We start from the raw sequence: 6,000 nt of genomic DNA, 5'->3' as shown, positions 1-6,000 counted from the left end.
TGGGCTTCATAACGTCACGGGCTTCATAACTCCTGGCAACCCAGATACCGCTGCCTGCTGGGAGTTAACTGGTGCCGGTTTAAGATGGTCTGCCGGGAGTTAACTGGTGCCGGTTTAAGATGGTCTGCCGGGAGTTAACTGGTGCCGGTTTAAGATGGTCTGCCGGTTTAAGAATGTCTGCTGAGTTATCATCTGACTTAACTCCTGTCTTAACTGTCAGCCGGTTTAACAACCTGTCGGTTTACCGTCTGAGTTAACTGTCTGTTTTACCTGTCTGTCTTAACTGTCAGCTGGTTTAACAACTTGTCGGTTTACCGTCTATCTTAACACCAACCGGTTTACCACCTGCCTTAACACCTGCCGGTTTACCACCTGCTTTAACACCTGCCAGTTTACCACCTGCTTTAACACCTGCCGGTTTACTAAGTCCCAGCCGGGTTATAACTCCGGCCGGATCATACCGCGGGGTATATCCCCGACATCACCCCTGGCGCAAATCATGACACATATTTTATCATACTGGAAATTCGTTCGCACTAAATGCAAACAAGATTTGCGCATACCTTGTTTATCTTCCAACTGCCTTTTCAACTAGCCAAGCTCCTCTTCGGCCCGCTCCAGACTTTGATTCAGTCCGGAAACCTCCGCAGTATGAGCGGCAGCAGCCGCTACAGATGCATGCTTACAAAAGAAGAGAGATAGATGTCATCAAATGAGTCTTCCTGCGAAAAATATATTTGATCCTCTGTCCGGTTCTTTCGTTCACCGGACAGTGTATCAAGGGCTACTATCCATACTATGAAACTCTTCGAAACCATATAAAACATAACTCAAAACCTCTTATAAGGTCGATACAGGCTTCATTCAGTCCATTTTCAGCAGACTGAATCTTCTCGATCACCGCACCCATAAGGGCACGGTGTTCATCGATGATGGAGGCACTCTTCAGCGCCGCCAACAAAGCACCCGGCGCCTCTGGTTGGACAGAGGTTGCCGGTGGAACAGGCACGCCCTCTCCAGCCGAGGGAGGCCGCCTGCTTGATTCCGGAGCCGTATTGGTCTCTGGGACTGTGTCTGGCTGGGGGCCAAATTCAAGATGGCCCCTGCCATCGACTCCCATGGGGATCTTCTCCCCCATGTCTCCGCCCCCTGAGGTTTGACCTCCAGGCGCCGCCTTCACGATTTTCTCCACCCCTCCTTGGTCGGAGTCCCTCTGGGACGAAGCCTAGGTGTTATTCACATATTCGGGGGGAGGGGCCTTCGGAGGCGTCCCGCTCTCCATAGCATCCGAGCTCAGCAAATCCTCCGACGAGGATTGTTCGGTACGGGGCCCCGTCGGACTACAAAAAATATGGCTCAGGTTAAAATATTATGCCATGATGAATCTGGATGCATGGACGTGTTCGGATTTTATATAATCACGAGTTCACCAGGGGCTGGGCCCTAGGATCCCACGCCGGGTTGCTGTCAGCGATGGCAGTGGACTCTTCCGGAAGAAGAGTTTTTCCCCTTTTAGGCGACTCAGCCTCCAAGTGTATGGAAGCCGTCCTCTTCTTTCTTCCCCCAGTGGGGATTCATCTTCCTCCTCCTCCTCGTCCTCTTCGGAGGCAGAATGGGCACGGCGACGAAGGCCGCCCCGGGTCTTTTTGGCCTCCTTTTCGGCCTTCTTCTCTGGTACCTTGTAAGGCGCCGGATCCAACATCTTCGTCAGAAGTGGGCCGGCCGGTTCTTCGGGTAGCGGGGCCGGACATTGGATCCGCCTCTCCTTCTTCGTCCAGCCCTAGGAGAATTGTGCAAAACACATTAAGCATTTCCTTTGAGTTATGCGAATAAAACGTATGATAACTTACCGAGCTTGCAGGGCGGGACAGTTGCTACCCGCGGTCCTCGGCCGAGTCCGGCCACGATTTGCCGGACTTAAAAAGCACCTTCCAAATGTCTTCGTGTGAAGAGCCGAAGAGCTCTCATAGGGTCTGGTGCTTGGCTGGATTGAATTCCCATAGATTGCAAGACCGATGTTGACAAGGTAGGACCCGGCGAACTAACATCACCTAGACTACATCGACAATTTCGATATTCTTGTCTTCCATATCCTTGACGCGCGTCTGGAGCACCAACAGTTTGTCGGACGAAGACCAGTTCAGGCCCTTCTTGAGCCAGGATGTAAGCCGCAGAGGGGCTCTGGATCGAAACTCGATAGCAGCGGCCAACCCCGTGTCGCGCAGCTCAGTGATGTAAAACCACTGTTTTTGCCACTCCTTGACGGAATCATTGAAGGTACCTGCTGGCCATGTGACGTTGGGCATCTTGCTCACCATAGCGCCCCCGGACTCAGCGTGCTCACCGCCCACTACCTTGGGCTTCACATTAAAGATCTTCAGCCATAAGCCGAAGTGAGGCGGGATGCAGAGAAAAGCCTCGCACACGACGATGAATATCGAAATGTTGAGGAAGGAATTGGGGGATAGATCGTGAAAATCAATCCCGTAATAATACATGATGCCGCGAACGAATGGGTGGAGGGGAAACCCTAGCCCGCGGATAAAATGAGGGAGGAATACGACCCTCTCATGGGGTTCCGGGGTAGGGACGATCTGTCCCGCCGTCGGGAGACGGTGGCCGATTTTCTGGGCCAGATACACGGCCTCCCGAAGTTTCTTGATATCCCAAAGTTTTGGAAGATGTACGACTACATCAACCACGTTGATAAAACGCTTCCGCTTACGGTCTACGAGGGTATGTAGACAACACTCTCACCTCTCGTTGCTATGCATCACCATGATCTTGCGTGTGCGTAGGACATTTTTTGAAATTACTACGTTCCCCAACAGGTGCAACTATCTCCACAGGGCTTCGTCGAGCACTACGAAAATTATGGCTGAGGACGAACTTGAGGGAGAGGGGCGCCACACATGGCTTGGGAATCGTGGTGTGTGTTGCCCCTCTCCCTCCTCTCATATATATAGGTGGAGGGGGGGGAGGAGGCAGCCCTAGGGCGCCCCCAAGTGGCCGGCGACTTCCCTAGAGGCCTGCCTAGCCACGCCCCCTTCCATATATGGACATGGGGGAAGGAAAGGGGGCTGGCTGCCTTAGGGCGCCTCCTCCTTCCTTCCATCCCTTCCTTGGCGCGTGGACAGGGGTGGAGGGGCGCGCCATCCCCCTTGTGGGCTGGTGTGCTTTCCCCCTTTGGCCCATAAGGCCCACCACTTACCGGTGGCCTCCCGAAACCCCTTTTGGCACTCCTATGAATACTCGATTCATTCTGAAACCTTTCCGATGACCAAATAACATCGTCCTATATACCAATTTTACCCCCGGACCATTCCGGAGCTCCTTGTCATGTACGTGATCTCATCCGACACTCCGAACAACATTGGGTCACCAACTCACATAACTCGTATAGTACTCTATCGTCAATGAACGTTAAGCATGCGGACCCTACGGGTTCGAGAATGATGTAGAAATGACAGAGATGCCTCTCCGGTCAATAACCAATAAAGGGACCTGGGTGCCCATATTGGTTCCTACATATTCTACAAAGATCTTTATTGGTCGAACCTTTATGACAACATATGTAATTCCCTTTGTCTGTAGGTATGTTACTTGCCCGAGATTTGATCGACGGTATCTCCATACCTAGTTCAATCTCGTTACTAGCAACACTCTTTACTCGTTCCATAATACATCATTTCGTAACTAACTCCTTAGTCACTTTGCTTGCAAGCTTCTTGTGATGTTGCATTACTGAGAGGGCCCACAGATAACTCTTTGATACATGGAGTGACAAATCCCAATCATGATCCATGCAAACTCAACAGACACCTCCAGAGTGTAGCGACCCGACCTCAGACGGTCAAGTCTCTATGCTTCAGTGTCATCCCTGGATCGGTAATGCTGACACACACAATACTCGAAGGATTTATAACAGAGTTGCAATCACACACTTATTACATCGATAGTCTCCAAAGAGAACTTAATACAATAAATATGGCTTAAGGCCATCTGATACGATAACAGCAGAAGGCTTGGAAGATAAAGTGAGTCCATCAACTCCAACGGCATAGCTGAGTGCACGACAACGGCCTAGCGAACCTTACTCCTCGTCTGCAACATGACACGTTGCAGCCCGAAAACCGGTCAGCACATGGAATATGTTGGCAATGTAACATGGTAGAAGAGAACAGATAAATGCTATCACTACATGCATATATGGCTGGTGGAGGCTCTATGGTTGATATGTTTTTGCGAAAATCCATTTTTTCCCTACAACAAAGGAATATATTTTATTTAACTATCATGGTAGTTGAAACATTGAGAATTGTACCCCCATCTCAATCCCAATTAAAAATAATTATAAACCCAACAAATTAATTTAAAGTGATGAGATCCATATGATAATCTAAGAACCAGATACTCAAGATGTCCATCACCAGGGACACGGCTAACCATGATTAGTTTGTACACTCTGCAGAGGTTTACGCACTTTTCCCCACAAGACTCGATCTCCTCCGTTGGATTTCTCGCACTACATGGTGTTTGAGAAACGGATGACCAAGACACAGTCTTTCAGAAACATTAACTCTAATCCCGGGTAGACAGTACCAACCTACATCCCCTACATCTGCTAGCCTACCACTGGAAGAGGTCATGCAACATACTCGACTATGCTAGAGCCCATAATAGCTTGTGGCTGCACACGGAAGTTTCTAGCATGAATAATCTTACGATCCCTTTGAGCCTGGGTGGTATAACCCCGGGATCTCCTATAGCAACACTGGTATAAACCTAGGTGCCCAAAACCAACAATCCACCCAGATGTGTATTAAAGTTGTCACCTTAAGTTGAACCATTAAATTAAACAATCTCTCCTCTGTCATGGATACACTCAAACCCAATCCACGTCTACGAGCATAGCATAGCAATATAAGTGTAACGTAGAAAGTAACTCCCGAGGGTTTGATCATAAACAGGTAATAGGTTCTACCTCATCAACTACTTCCCAAAACCCACATGTTAAACACATCCTAATCATGCAATGCTTGAGGATTGTAACTAATGCATAAAAACTGGGTATAAAAGAGTATGATCAATGTGTTACATGCCTTGCTGACGATCCGCAAAACCTAGTGACTCGTAGTATCACGCTTCGCACTCCAGGAATTCTATCGCAAACAAACAATAGCATACATAAGGAATCAAGCAAAGATGCACGGGTAAAACTTAAATAAGAAGATCTAACCAGAAAGTTCAACAGAAGAACTTCGGTTTGCAAAAAGAATCAAATCAAACGGAGCAACGAAACTCAAACCGCGGAAGAAACAAGATCCGAATACTAATCTGGACTAAAGTCAAATTTTACTGTATCAAAATCTTGTTCAAGTTGGTTAAACAGAAAGATCTAGGCGCTTGTTTCACCTGATTTGGATAAACGAGCGAAAAGATAAACTAAAACGAAGATCAGGGCAGAAATCGCGATGGGAAATAATTGCGAAAAAACCCTGGAAAAAGAAAACTAATGAACAGGCTAACAAACGAACGTTCGTTGTCTGTGACTAATGGATGAACATCGTTCGTCAAAACGAACGTACGGACGAATGTCTGTGATTTAACCGAACCGAGAAAAATCAAACCGGTAAAAAAATGCAACTAGGATTTTTTTTAAAACCGGGGTTTTACCTAAAAACCAAAAAAACGAACGGCGAGATCCGTCGGCGGCGGCTCAGATTCTGGCGAGGTGAGGCACTCCGGCAGGGCGGCGGCTCGGCGGAGCGGGCAACGGCGCGGCGCGGGCGGCAGAGCAGCGGGCGGGGCGGCGCGGAGTAGGCGGCGGCGGCTGGCTAGCACAAAAGGTGACAGCGGCGGGCATGGGCTGCGGCTACTGCTGCTTGCGGCGTCGGCGGCTGGTGGTGGTGGGGGTCGAGGCGGCGGGGCGGGCAGCATATAAAGGGGCCGGGGGCGTGGCTTGGGGCCGGGGGCGACGAGGCGGAGGCGGCGTCGGAC

This window comes from Triticum urartu, chromosome 3A (assembly GCF_056163025.1).
Source record: "Triticum urartu cultivar PI428250 chromosome 3A, HENAU_Tu73, whole genome shotgun sequence".
Classification (NCBI taxonomy): Eukaryota; Viridiplantae; Streptophyta; class Magnoliopsida; order Poales; family Poaceae; genus Triticum; species Triticum urartu.
Note: the sequence above shows the minus strand (reverse complement) of the source record.